We start from the raw sequence: 14,902 nt of genomic DNA, 5'->3' as shown, positions 1-14,902 counted from the left end.
TTTTTAAATGCTGAGATATCGGTCATCTTAGTAGGCCTGATACATTGACGAACTGAGATCTCGGTTTGTACGTTAGCTGAGATGGAAGGTGTGGTCATTTTGTAAAAGAAGTGAGATATTCTGAGGTAGCAGCTCATACAGGAATTGGGATATCCATGATCAACCAATGTAGTAAAACCAAGTTAAGCATTATATTTAGGCATTGATTTGATATTTATTTATTTATATATTTTTTTCAAAATTCATCTAATGAACAAAAAGAAAGATAGAAACTTCTCAGCTTATATATTTGTTGGGTGGATGTCTGGCCAGGACACCACCTCCCAAGACCCTTTCAGTACCACGCGATGCAGCAGGAAGAAAGAAGAAACAAAACAGAAGAAGAACAATCAAAATACGTGGATCAGCCACAAAAGGGCTCGCCTCCACGGGGCATGCAAACTTCACTATGAAAAGAAAATTTTACAAGAGGAGACCTCACCCTCAACCCTTGTACACCCAATTCTCTCTCACATGAAGTTCCCCTCACAAAAAACTCTCTCTCTCTTGGAGACCCCCTGAACCCCTGAAGAGCCTGGCGACCGCTGTCCAGGAGCCTCCTGCTCCTTCTCTCACAGCGCCTCACGCCTCTCTCTCTCTCCTCTCGGTTCGTACGGCGGCGAGAAAACCAAAACAACCTCTCTGTTTCGTCTCAGGCCTTTTAAAGGCTTAAACAAAGACTTAAAACATGTTAGAGAAGGATTAGGACTCCTTAATCAAGCCAAATCACGTCCCAGACCGTCCGATCAAGACCGGGAGCCACCTGGGCCGTCCGATCGCGCTCCGGTCCACGAAATAGGGCCGTGGACCGCGAGAACCGCGTGGGAAACGCCCAAGCGGTCCACAGACCGCGCCGTGGACCACCCGGTCCACGGTGGACCGGGGCAAGGGCCAGCAGGCCGCTGTGGGCTCAATGTGGGCTGAATCTCGAGGCGTCAAATCCTAACAATCTCCACCTCGACTCGATATTCGGCCTCCTCCAAACTCCGAGAGCTTCTGGATCTCCTCGCCCCCATGCCCTGGGGCAATCGCCTGCTGATCATGGATGGGCAAACATGGGAGTCGAGCCAGGCTGCTCGATCCCATCTCCGTCGTATGCTGTGCTCCTCCTGACCTGAGACCTGCTCGGGGCATCATCCTGCGGCAATAGGAATCTTACCTTGCGACGTCGCCTCTCATCCTCCCGAGTCTCTTGTCTCGTGCCCGATCCGCCTCCTGGAGCTCCACCTCGCTCTGGGCTCCACCTGGCTCCCGATGCTCCACCTCGCACTGGGCTCCCTGCCAGGTAATAATGTCCTCTGCTCCCCTTCTTCCCCTCCAGCACAATCCTATCGCCGCGTAGCACCCTCAGGATTCCTCCACCAGCTACCGTCCTGTAGCCTCTCGAATCCAGTCTGCTAAGTGAGATAAGATTCCGCCTGAAATCGGGTATGTATCGGACCTCCCTCAATCTCCTCACTGCACCGTCATGTGTCCTCCAGCTGACCGTCCCAATGCCTCTGATCGCACAGCTCGATCCATTCGGCAGATATACAGTGCTCTCACTGTTCTCCAGGGAGTCAAACTGCTCCTCTCTGCAACACACATGATAGGGGCATGCAGAATCTAATATCCACTGCTGGGAAGAAGTAGATACCTCGTCAGATATCTCCAGGACATCTCCATCTGAATCGCTGCCGGCCGTCGCTACAGCAGCCACCGTCCGATTTTTCAGTTGAGGGCAATCTCTGGCTAGATGCCCCAACTCCTCACACCGGTAACATCTGGTTTTGCTCAAGTCCCTCCTGGACTTAGACCGCCCTCGATGCGATCTCCTGTCGCTCCGTCTACCGCCTCCTGCACCTCCAGAAGCCACCAAAGCTGAGCTATCGACACCTGAGCTCGAAGCTGGGTTCTCCCTCCTGAGAACCTCGTTCTGGAGTATCGCCGTGGTGACCTCGTCCATCTTGATAGTGCTCTTCCCCACTAGAAGAGCAGTCACCAAGGACTCGTACGAAGGGGGAAGCGACGCCAGCAAAACCAGCGCCCTGGTCTTCTCCTCAACGTTCTCGCCAACGCTGAGAAGGTCGGTGAGGATCTTCTGGAAGTGGCTCAGATGCTCCTGCACGCTCTGTCCCTCAGTCATCCGCAGTTGGTAAAACTGCCTCCAGAGGAAAAGTGTGTTGGTGAGAGACTTCGCCATGTACAACTCCTCGAGCTTCGACCACAGCACCGTCGGGGAAGTCTCGCTCAGCACATGGATCACCACCTCATCCGCCAGGTACATACGGATGGTACTCACCGCCTGCATCTGTAGCCGTTTCCAATCCCGCACCTCCATGGTGGTCGGTTTCTCATCGCACAAGAGAGCATCGATCAACCCCTGTTGGATGAGCACGTCCTTTACCCTTGCCTGCCACAAGGAGAAATTGCTCTTACCATCAAACTTGTTGATCTCCATCCTGATTGTTCCTGTTTTCTCCATCTTCAGTCTTGCTCACCACCACTGCAATCTGCGTCCTTGTACCGCCTTTGCTCTGATACCACTTGTTGGGTGGATGTCTGGCCAGGACACCACCTCCCAAGACCCTTTCAGTACCACGCGATGCAGCAGGAAGAAAGAAGAAACAAAACAGAAGAAGAACAATCAAAATACGTGGATCAGCCACAAAAGGGCTCGCCTCCACGGGGCATGCAAACTTCACTATGAAAAGAAAATTTTACAAGAGGAGACCTCACCCTCAACCCTTGTACACCCAATTCTCTCTCACATGAAGTTCCCCTCACAAAAAACTCTCTCTCTCTTGGAGACCCCCTGAACCCCTGAAGAGCCTGGCGACCGCTGTCCAGGAGCCTCCTGCTCCTTCTCTCACAGCGCCTCACGCCTCTCTCTCTCTCCTCTCGGTTCGTACGGCGGCGAGAAAACCAAAACAACCTCTCTGTTTCGTCTCAGGCCTTTTAAAGGCTTAAACAAAGACTTAAAACATGTTAGAGAAGGATTAGGACTCCTTAATCAAGCCAAATCACGTCCCAGACCGTCCGATCAAGACCGGGAGCCACCTGGGCCGTCCGATCGCGCTCCGGTCCACGAAATAGGGCCGTGGACCGCGAGAACTGCGTGGGAAACGCCCAAGCGGTCCACAGACCGCGCCGTGGACCACCCGGTCCACGGTGGACCGGGGCAAGGGCCAGCAGGCCGCTGGGTCGCGCGTCCCGCGCGGGCCTGGGCCTGGGTCGCGCGTCCCGCGCGGGCCTGGGCCTGGGACGCGCGTCCCGCGCGGGCCTGGGTCCCGCGTCCCACGCGGGCCTGGGTCCCGCGTCCCGCGCGCCGCCGCCTGCAGCCGCGCCGCTGCCGCCCGCCGCCGGTCGCCGGCGGTCCTCCACCGCCTCGATTCTCGTGCCGACTTCAAAAGCTCGTATCTCCTCCATCCGAGCTCCGATTCAGGTGATCTTAGTCTCGTTGGACTCCGTTTTTCGCCGCGAACCTCGCTGTGGGCTCAATGTGGGCTGAATCTCGAGGCGTCAAATCCTAACAATATTAATATTGTATCGGCTAATGTCTCAGAACATATTAATTTATATCGGTCAAGAGAATACACACAGGATTTGTGAGCGCTTACCAGCAATATGAATTGATATCTCAGGTAAGATTTTGGTCAAGATGAAATCCTTGGTTTCACTTCAGCAAACTGAAATGGATGTTAAAAAAAAAAAAGAGGAAAAAAGACAAAAAATGAAAGCATATGGTTGGTTTAATCTATGATTAAGCAACGAGCAGATGACATGTCGTTTTCAAAGCTCCATATATTACGGAATTTGGATACTTGAGATCCTTACTTGAGCAATTCTATGATTTGACTAATATGATGCTGGAGAATGGATTAACTGTTTGGTATATTAAATGTGGGCGGCAGGGGTTATGAAGTTTGAATTGCGTATCACAGTAAATAGCATGCAAATCTGCCATGCAATCCGTGCTTATCACGTTACGTGCTTTCTCTAAAGCAACAATGTAATATTCTACCTACACATCATGCATACGGGACACATTTTTCGGTGGGAAAAATTACATCCAGTTACCTGGCAAAATATGCAGCCAGTATACTTAACATGGGCTCCTCATTGTTCCCATTATATTAGTGAGAAGGTATGGGATTAGATAATTTATGATCTGATTAAAAACGAAGGGTTTTCCTTAATCTATTCAACTTGAATAATTCAAAAAAAAATAAAAAAATAGAAAAATCAGTGAAAGTAAGATTTACATCTTTTTTTTATGGATAATTTACAAACTAAGATACATAATCTTTATTTAGAATAATGGGATTCGTCCTTACATAATTCGGATTAGATTTCTCTCCTAGTTCGAAGGGATTAACTTTTTTAAAATAGATATAATTAGTAAAAATAAATATAAAAATACTAAAATTTTATAAAAGATAGATCTTAACTCTTACATCAATTTTATTTTATTTTTTTATCATTTTGTCCGATTTTTTTTAGATTGAGAGATATGTCCACTCAAAATTTTTTTGAAAAGAAAATTTTCAGTTTGATTGACCTATATTGGAGCTCAAACAACGTAATTTAGACGTGATCTCTAGCTATTCCATTCCCTTTAAAGGATGATCTTATGTTAATACAAGTCTAAAATGTTACTGCTCTTCGAAAAAATTAAAAAATCAGTATAGAAAAAAATAAATTTGAGATTTCATATAATTTTATAAAATCAAGATCATGAGAAATAAATAATATGTAAGACATTATCGGAAGCATGAGAATGATATGATGAGTGTATATTTTTAAGTTCATATCTCAACAACATAACTTAATTTGGAGAACGAAATTATTTTAAGGGGGGAAGAATATAATAACCTAGCCTATTTGGTCCTGGATCAAACCCATCTAGATTTAGGTCCACTAAGCCCGCCTAAAAAAAAAAATGAAACTAGGGAGTCTTCTTCTTCCTCCTCTTGCCAACTAGAATAAGGACTCCTAGGGCCACTAAGAACCTTAGGAAGACCTCTATAAAATCCTCCCTTCCTCCTCTATGGTCGGCCACGACGAGTACTAGTTTCTTCCTCTTCTTCCTTTCGGATTTTTTCGTTGAAGCCGTCCATGCTCTTCTCACGTTTGCCCCAAATTCTCGTCGGAGATCTCATCGGAGTTTGAGGTAAGCCCCAGCCCTCCTTCCTCTCTTCCTTCCCCTCCTTTCCATGGGTTCATGTACCCTCGTCGGCCGTCGGGATCGTCGGAAAATCTACAAAACATTATGATCCTATTTTGCTCTATTTAGACAAGCCATCTTCTTCTCTTTTTCGGCCACCAGCATCGTCGTTTGCGGTGTCTCATCCTTAGGTTTGGATCCCCACCTCCCTAACCTCCTTTTCTGAAAGTTATGACCGTCGGTGATTGACCAATGATCAAAAAAATTCTAAAAAAGAGGGCGGTCCATTATTTTTTTTATTTTTTTTAATTTTTCCACCGACCGAACCTCACCGTCGACCATCTTTGGCTCCACCGCCATCGGTCGCCGTTGTTGGACCTCCAGTCATGCTCCCGTCGCGCCTTGCCAGAGCACAAGCCACCCCCTTTCCCCCTCATGTCCCTCCTTTGTTCGGCCAGGAACAGAGAGAGAGAGAAGAGAAAAGAAAAAAGAAAAGAAGAAGAGAAGAAAAAGAAAAGAAAAGAAAAAAAAGTAGAAAAAGAAAAAGAAAGGGAAAGAAAAGAAAAAATAATGAGAGTGAGTTTTCTCTCTCCTCTCTCTATTTTCTCTCTTCAATTTTTTTCTCTATTTTCTCCCCCTGCCTGCTTCTCTTTATTTTCTCTCTAAAATTTTCTCTCTCTAAATTCTCTCTCTAGACCTTTTCTTTCTCTTTATGGATTTTGTCTCTCTAAGGTCTTTCTCTTTGATTGCATCATGAATCCTAGGATAAACTTGAAATGAAAATAAGATGACCTAAAATTATTTCGAAATTCATGCAGTAGATTGGATTTCAACCTGGTCCTTATTTGAAATTTATAACATCAATCATGGTTAATCCATACTGAGTCATCCTGATAGAATTTTTGATAATCTCGACCATGATTGCCTCATCTGAAAGATACGAAGATTCTCTCTCTACTTTCTCTCTCTAAAATTTTCTCTCTCTTCATAAATTTTCTCTTTCTAAAAGTCTTGTGGACCAATGGAGGGTCTAGATACTTAGACAAATCCTAATTTTGATTAATCCTAGGAGAGGTCCTGAATTTATGTTATTAGGATCGTTTATCCGTAACTTTTTCATATATGATTTTTATGTTTAACTTTGATTATGTAGAGATGTATTTGTTGTGCAAGAAGATATAGAGTAAAATATCTTGATTTCGGATACATAGATTGAGGAGCTCATTAATTTCTGTGTTTGGATCAGTTATCAGTAACGGTAAGAATTCCTATACATGAGCACCATTATATATGTTATTTTACCGTTGATCTTGCATCATTGGTTTTGCATCGTTGGATTTGAGATCGATGAATTTGCTATATCCGAGACACTGTTATTTGCTTATATGATTTTTGAGCATGAGTATATTATGTTAATATATATATATATATATCAATGATTACTGGCATGATTATATGTATATGACATATCTAATTTGATCACAGTGTAAATCAGAATTGATTTGATGAAATCAACATATAATAATTAAATGAAAAAGAGATATAGTTTAGACTAGTCTTGTCATGTGGAATAGTCTGTCAGGAGCTTATGCCTGGGACAGACTGCCAGGAGCTTATGCCTGGGACAGTCTCTCACGAGCTTTTGTATGTGGGACAGCCGATTAGAAGCTCATTCTGGGACAGCCTTGAAAGACTTTTGAGTGAAAATTTGTTCGGATAGTGACTGTGGTATAGACTTGGTTAGTTCAAAGTCAAAAAAAAAAATTAAAAATCATGTGATAATGAAAAAAAAAATAAAAGACAAGACATGAAACGATCGTTGAACAAAAATATTTCACCCATTAACATATGATGATGTATTTTTTTGACAAAACAGATAATTTATAGATGTTTGCAGTATTCTGGATATTGAACATGGGATTTTATATTGCTTATCCTTATTTTAGATTATATTATTATATTAGTGTGATATGAGAATTCTTACTGGGCTGTAAAGCTCACATCCCTCCATTTCTCTTTTTCTTCTCAAAGTTACAGGATGCTCATGGTTGGCTATGGTTTGGATTTGCGGGTGAGTAGATGTATAGATAGAGTATTATGATATCTGATCAGAGGATTAAAAAAATTTTATTTATAATTATATAAGTTTTACTAATTATTATTGAAATCAGATATTATGGATGTTGAGATTGTAATAAATTATTTTTGACCTTGCATATTTTTTAGGGCTTGCTCTAAGGAGTGTGCGGCCATCACGTATTCGAACCAGCTGTTGGGTTTAGGGCATGACAATTTCTCTCCTACTTCAATGGGGACTAACTTTTTAAAATAGACATAATGAGTAAAAATAAATATAAAAATGTTATAATTTTATAAAAGATAGACCTTAACTCTTACATCGATTTTTTTTTTTTTGTCATTTTGTTCGATTCTCTTTAGATTGAGAGATATGTCCATTCAAAATTTTTTTGAAAAAAAAAATTAGTTTAATTGATCTATATTGGAGCTCAAACGACGTAATTTGGACCTAATCTCTAGCTATTCCATATCTTTTAAAGGATGATCTTACGTTACAAATCTCAAAAAGTTACTTAATTAACAAAAAAAATCATCTTAATCACTATAATCAAATTATGGCATTTAAATATTTGACTCATGATTCAATTTTTCGATACGGTGAATCTTGTTACTAGACTCTATATTTTATATATAAAGACTTCTGATTCTCAAAGAGGTCTCTGGGCACTATTCATATTTTAAAGGTGAAATAAGCAAAAACAGAAATCTTCTATGATTTATATATGCCAAAACTAAAAGAAATCTTTGGAAAGTGAACACCTAAAATGTATATCTTTTAGAACCTATATGTAATCAAAAGGTTCCCATTTAAAACTTAACTATTATTCAGGTTCGAGACCAGCACATGTTCTAATAATGCTTACCTATAATTTTTTTTTAAATAGAAAATTGATATATGTTCATGAAAAAAGAAAAAAAGAAAGAAAAGAAAAAGGCACATGCTGTCTGTGTCATGGTTCTAAGAATCAGAGCGGCTAGGGGTTCTCGTTATAGCTGACAAGACCACCTGGATTCTCTCTGAAATCCAAAAAGTCCAAGCACATGATTGAGAAGCCTCGTTAAATTTTGATTCTCAAAAGAAGAAAAAAAGGGTTCCACTCCTACCGAACTCGGAGTGATTAAACTCAGCCTCAGAAATCAACCATGGACATGCCAGTCACGGCTGAACCGTCCTCATCTCATCTCAGCCTTCCGTAGAACAAAGTATTATTTAGAAGTGGAGAAGGTCAAACGCCGCGAGGCCTCAACAAATAGCCTCCATCATCGGTAACAATCAATGCTAATGGTCAGCCTCTTCTGCGATGGAAATCATATAATACTACTCCAGGATCACGTGCTCCTTGAATTCATACAAAGACCAGTTCCCCTATCCTCTTGCTGATAGGGATTTGACTAATTTTTTCCCACTCCTCGTTTTGAAAGTCAACTCATGGAGCATTGCCAACTAAAAAACTGGATTAATTATATGCTGCAACTTGATTCAGTTGTCGACAAAACAATGGATAAAGTCAGAAGTCTGAGAAGCGATGGTAACAGGTAACCTGATTTGATGAATGAGATAAATATGGCAAGACTTGTTCAGGTGAGAAGAAATCCAAGATGACCTAGTAAGTCAACAAACTAAGAACTTTTCAGGCTAGAGCATGGAAGAACATGAAACAAATTCTTCTCAAAAGCAAAAAAGAAAAGGAAAATTAGAGATGATGGTCTTTAATGAAGAAGAAAAGGAATTAAATGTGCCACAATGTCATGAGAAAAACGTAAAACAAACCTGGACCATGCTTGAGGGCCATCCTTGTCATTAAAGCTGTGACGAATCTGAAAAACTAGTGTGGCAGTCCAAAAGAAATGGTCAGCAACACCAATCAAAGCTAATTCTGGAAGTATGAGTAGTTCCTAGTATCTTAGAGATTACCTAAACAAGCTGACCTATCGGCAGGCTGGTTGGATCTTCAAGCTAGTCAGCAGTATCCAATTTTAGATAGAGTTTATCTCCATGTTTCCATTTCCTGGACTATATTCCTTCAGAATTAGGGTTATAGCCAGATCACCAAAGTTGATAGAACTAGTTTCATTGCTTAACACAACATGGGCTACACATCACACTCCAGAGTGCAGCAGTGTGGAATTGAGAGCTTATGGCTTTTGTTTCGACTCCACGTTCCATACACAACTCTAAATTGATTAACTTGGATTAAACCCGAGAAGTTCCCTTTTTGTTCTACTTATTGTATATGGTTTGGAATCAGATTTTATGTTCTACTAGTTTCAATAAGAAGACACAAGTCAATATATTGATGCAGCAAATTGGAGCAAAAATGCCGGTCCTAGCCAGCTCCACCAATTCAGATGTGGAAAATACCAAATTCAAATCTCTCAAAGTTTCACTAAACCTTGCCATCGCCATGGATGGCCAGGCAGTTGGCTGGTTGCTTTGCCTCCAATGCATATGGCTAGCAGAAGTCCCAGTTAAAAATTTCTTCTATTCATGAGATTCTGGTTAGATACCTGCAGTAACCAAGGAGGCATATTGCGGGACTTTGGAAAGGCAAATCAGAGACTCAGATCCAATGTAAAGCTCCATTATGATATTTCTCTGCGCGCACTTGCAAGCTTCTCACTCTGGTGCAGCATCCCCTTTCATCACACTCTCAGTGATAACTATAGCAGGACTTTCTAATTCCACGCCTACAGAAACTTCTTTAGCTTCCCAAAAACATGCAAATTATCAAACACACAAACATCTACTTCAATTGTAATCAGAAAGATCATCCAAAATGGCAGAATATTTTTATATTATAGCTCATATGGGAGAAATAACACCAATTATCCTGCATTGAATTAGGGAGCTAGTGATTCTCCAAAGGCTTATTTTAATTTTATATTCACCCATAATCGCAATAACCAGACAACTAATTTCATCTGAAATTTGGGGTTGCCCTTGTTATAACGACTTTATTAATCCACCTGTCATTTTTTCTGTCCAAAAGCACAACAACAGAACTCCAAACAAGAGTTCCTCAGTTCATTCATCAAAAAACTTTAGAGAGATATTACAGCAAGAAATTTGGTGTCACGCCCCGAACCCAACACCCGGGTCGGATACGTGATGGCCGCACACTCCTTAGAGCAAGCCCTAAAGAATATGCAAGGCCAAAATAAATCATTACAACCTTAACATCCATAACAATTAATTTCAATAATAATTCATAAAATTTTGTATAATTACAATTAACATTCCTTCAATTCTCTGATCAGATACTATGACACTCTATTTATCCTTCTGCTCATCCGTAAATCCAAACCATAGCCAATCTAAGTCATCCTGCAACTCTGAGAAAAAAAAAAAAGATGAAGGGGTGTGAGCTTTACAGCCCAGTAAGAATTCCCATATCACACTGATATAGTAATATAGTCTGAAAATAAAGATAAGCAATAAAATAAAAATCTCATGTTCAATGTCCAGAATAATGCAAACATTCATAAATTTTCTGTCTTGTCAAAATAGATGCATCATCATATGTTAACCGGTGAAACACTTTTGTTCAACAATTGTTTCATATCTTATCTTTCATTTCTCCTTTCATAATCATATGATTTTAACATTTTCTTTCTGGCTCTGGACTATCCAAGTCTATACCTCAGTCATCATCCGGATCGAATCCACTTTAAAAAGTCTTTCAAGACTGTCCCAGGATGAGCTCCTGGCCGGCTGTCCCACGTACCAAAGCCCGTAAGAGGCTGTCCCAGGTATAAGCTCCTGGCGGGCTGTCCCAGGCATGAGCTCCTGGCCGGCTGATCCACCTGTAAGCCAGTGGGGGCTGTCCCAAGCATAAGCTCCTGGCGAGCTGTCCCAGGCATAAGCTCCTGGCCGGCTGTTCCACATGACAAGGCTAGTCCATACCATATATCTCTTTCTTTTCATTTAATCATTATGTGTTGATTTCATCAATCAATTCTGTCTTGCATTATGATCAATTCAGATATGTCATATCCATATAATCATGCCATCAATCTCTGATACATATATATTGACATAACATACTCATGCTCAAAATCAAATAACAGTATCTCAGGTATAATAAATTCATCGATCTCAAATCCGACGATGCAAAACCAACGATGCAAGACCAACAGTAAAATAGCATATACATAATAGTGATCATGTACAGGGATTCTTACCTTTACCGGTGACTGATCCAAACACAGAAATCAATGTTCTTCTTTGATTTATGAATTTCTCTAACAAGATATTCCACTCGATATCATATGCAGACAATCATCTCTTCATAACCCTGATCAATATAAAAATCACATATATGGAGAAAATTATCGATAATCGATCTGATAAAACAAATCTAGGATCTCTCTTAGGATTAACCAAAATTAGGATTTACCTAAGTATCTGGATCCTCCACTGATCCATAAGACTTCTAGAGAGAGAAAATCCATGAAGAGAGAGAAAATTCTAGAGAGAGAAAGTAGAGAGAGAAAGTGGAGAGAGAAACTTTCATATCCTTCCGATGAGGCACTCATGATCGAGATCATCAGAGGTCCTATCAGGGTAACTCAATATGAATCAAGTGTTACAAATTTTGAATAGGATCGAACTGGGATCAGATCTACTGCACGAATTTCGGAGCAACCTCAGATCATCTTATTTTCATCTTCAAGTTTATTCTAGGATTCATGATGCAATCAGAGAGAAAAAAAAGATCCTAGAGAGACAAAATCCGTAAAGAGAGAGAAAAGTCTAGAGAGAGAATCTAGAGAGAGAAAATGTAGAGAGAGAAGGTACAGAGAGGAGAGAGAAAAGAGAGAGAAAGAAGAGAGAAAGGAGAGAGAGGAAAATTCTCTCCTTCTTCTTTTTTTTTATTTTATTTTATTTTATTTTTATTTTTATTTTTTTTCTCTTTCTCTTTTTCCTTTTTTTTTCTTTTCTTTTTCTTTTTCCTTTTTCTTTTCTTTTTCTTTTTCCTTTTTCTTTTCTTTTTCTTTTCTTCTTCTTCTTCCTTTCTTCTTTTCTTCCCGCGGCCTCCCTTGGCTGAAACAGGGGAGGACCGTGAGGTCCCCCCCCTCGATGGCTCGGGCTCCGACGGCTTGACCGGAGATCCGGCAACAGGTGGAGGCGGCGGTGAGCAATGGACGGCCGGCGGCAAGGTTCGGCCGGCAAAAATCAAAAAGAGATCGAAAAAACAGGGGATTTCTTGTTCATGGATTTTCCGGCGAAGACGGTGGCCGACGGCGAGGCTTTGGGCCAGGGGAGAAAGGAAAGAGGGAGAGGAAGAAGGGGAGGGGCTTACCTCGAGCTCCGGCAGCCGAGAAGAACTCCGGCAATCTTTTTCTTTTCCATCTAAGAACCCGCGGATCTTTTTGAAAAAAATCCCTCAATCTCTCAAAATCCCGTGATAAAAACCTAAAGGAAGGGGAAAGGGAATTTTATAGAGGAGGAATCCGGTTTTTACTCGGATTCCCCACTCCTTTTCACGGTGGGAAGAAGACTCTCAATGGGAGTCTTCTTCCTCCCGATTCCTCTGTTTTTTTTTTTTTTTTTTTTCTAGGTCGTTACATTCTCCCCTCCTTAAAATAATTTCGTCCTCGAAATTAGGTTATGTCGTTTGAGATATCTATTTCAAAGTATACATTCTTCATGTCATTCTCAAGCTTACAATAATGTCTTTTATTTCTCATGATCTTGTTATAACAAAATTATTTAAAATTTCAAACTCATCCCTTCTTATTGATTTCTCAACTTTTTGAAGAACTGTAACATTTTAAACTTGTATTAATATACCACCGTTATTTGTCTAATACATTTCACTCGAAATTCATAATTATCTCATACTACCCCTGATAAATAAAGATCAAACATCGAGCACTCTTTACAATCATCGATTTCTTTCTTCACTTGATTTTTTTCAACAAATTTTTATATATATAGACTCTCATCTTAAGAAAAATCTCAATCTTCTATATCAGTTCAAGTAATAATATTAGATTTTTTTTAAAAAAAAATATGAGATCTATGTCAGGACATTCTAAATTTGAACTAATATCAGAACTATCAAGCTATTAATAAACTTGAGATATCTAAAATTTTTTTTGCATTATCTATAATGAAGCAACCTACTAACAAAATTTATCTGACTATGATCAGATTAAAAATTATTCTTTATTAACAACTAATGTATTCCATAATATCTTCAGAATCAAAGAATTAATATTTCTAATCAATTTAACCCACCATGCTTTTGCTGCGCATTCTGATCTTGATTTATCAAATTATATAATTATATCAAAGATAAAAATATCCTTATATGTTAGATCGATCCAAGCTAGATCCAACCTTCAAATTTCAGATAAAACTTAGGGCAAAATTTTAAGTTTCTTCATCTTTACTACCTTTGGGTTTAGCATATAAAAATTAAATCTTGATCTACTTCCTATATTTGAAATTATTGTATAAGTTTCATCACTCTTTCAAGAATCCAACATATCTAGAATCAATTAGAGTTAACTTTAGATTTACCTTACAATCATTTAGATAATTTCTAAATCAATCTTCTTTTTTTTTTAAAAGAATTAATTCTAATTTGACAACTAAAAGAACTCAAGTCAACATCCTTAAGTAGAATCAACTTGATTATTTCTTATAGAATTCTCTTCATCATAACTATTAATATTAATCAATAAATCTATACAAAATCTTGTCCCTTGTATAAGTCATTCAAACTTTAACACTAGTAAGATATCTTATTTCAATTCAGAAATTCAAACTCTGACTTGAATAATTAATACACTTCACCATCTTCAACAATCACAAGAAAAATTAAAAAAAATCTAATCCAAAGATAGTAATATGAATTATTAAAGATTTCATCATAACCTGTATATCGTACTCTGACAAAATAAATTTTCTTCTTTACTTTAACAACAATATCAAAATACTTTTGATCTACTTAGAAAAATAAACTTTTGACTTGAAATTCAATGCAACTTGAAAGATCAAGGAATCATATTCAGAATATAATATTTTGAGTAACCAAAAATTTTACCAAGATGTGTATCTCATATTCTCATAATAAAATTCAAGTATATTTTTCATTTAAAATTGAGTTTCATATATGATCCTCTTATAGATTCAATGTTCAAAAAATATTTCTCTCTCATATGATGAAATTTCTTCTTAGACCATACCCTAATTAACTTTCTTTTGATAAATCCAAAATTCATAACGCATCAGACAATTATCATCGAAATTAGAAAAGTATCATGATCTTCAATCATAAAATCATCTAGTATTCTCAACATAACTTATCAATACCTCCCACTTCATTCCAAGGTCAACTCTTTTCATACTTAGGTCAACCTTACTAATTGAAATCCAAGATATAACTCGTCAATTTTATTATAGATAACATATGCCACTTATGCATAAATTCCATCTTAATATCTATTGATTCGAAATCTAAATATTAAATCTTCTCTTTCATATCTATCGTGTTCCTCATGATCATAACCTAAGTTCAGATATCACTAGAATTACAATTCTGAATAATTATAACCTTAAACTCAAATACCACTTAAATCATATTTTCTAGTGATCATAACCTAAACTCTAATATCATTTTATCATAC

General features: G+C 39.1%; 1 long non-coding RNA gene across 1 annotated transcript; it reads right to left on the bottom strand.

Annotated features, from left to right (window-relative positions):
- Positions 1-10,572: 10,572 nt before the first annotated feature.
- Positions 10,573-12,826, bottom strand: LOC140852579 (uncharacterized). The gene is made up of 3 exons (XR_012135463.1): positions 12,568-12,826; positions 11,447-11,559; positions 10,573-10,597 (listed from the first exon to the last, which is right to left on the bottom strand). It is a non-coding gene; the product is annotated as an uncharacterized lncRNA (long non-coding RNA).
- Between the last annotated feature and the right edge of the window lie 2,076 nt (positions 12,827-14,902).

Source organism: Elaeis guineensis, chromosome 11 (genome assembly GCF_000442705.2).
Source record: "Elaeis guineensis isolate ETL-2024a chromosome 11, EG11, whole genome shotgun sequence".
Taxonomy (NCBI): Eukaryota; Viridiplantae; Streptophyta; class Magnoliopsida; order Arecales; family Arecaceae; genus Elaeis; species Elaeis guineensis.
The sequence above is the reverse complement of the archived record's forward strand: the minus strand, read 5'-3'. Positions and strand labels throughout refer to the sequence as shown.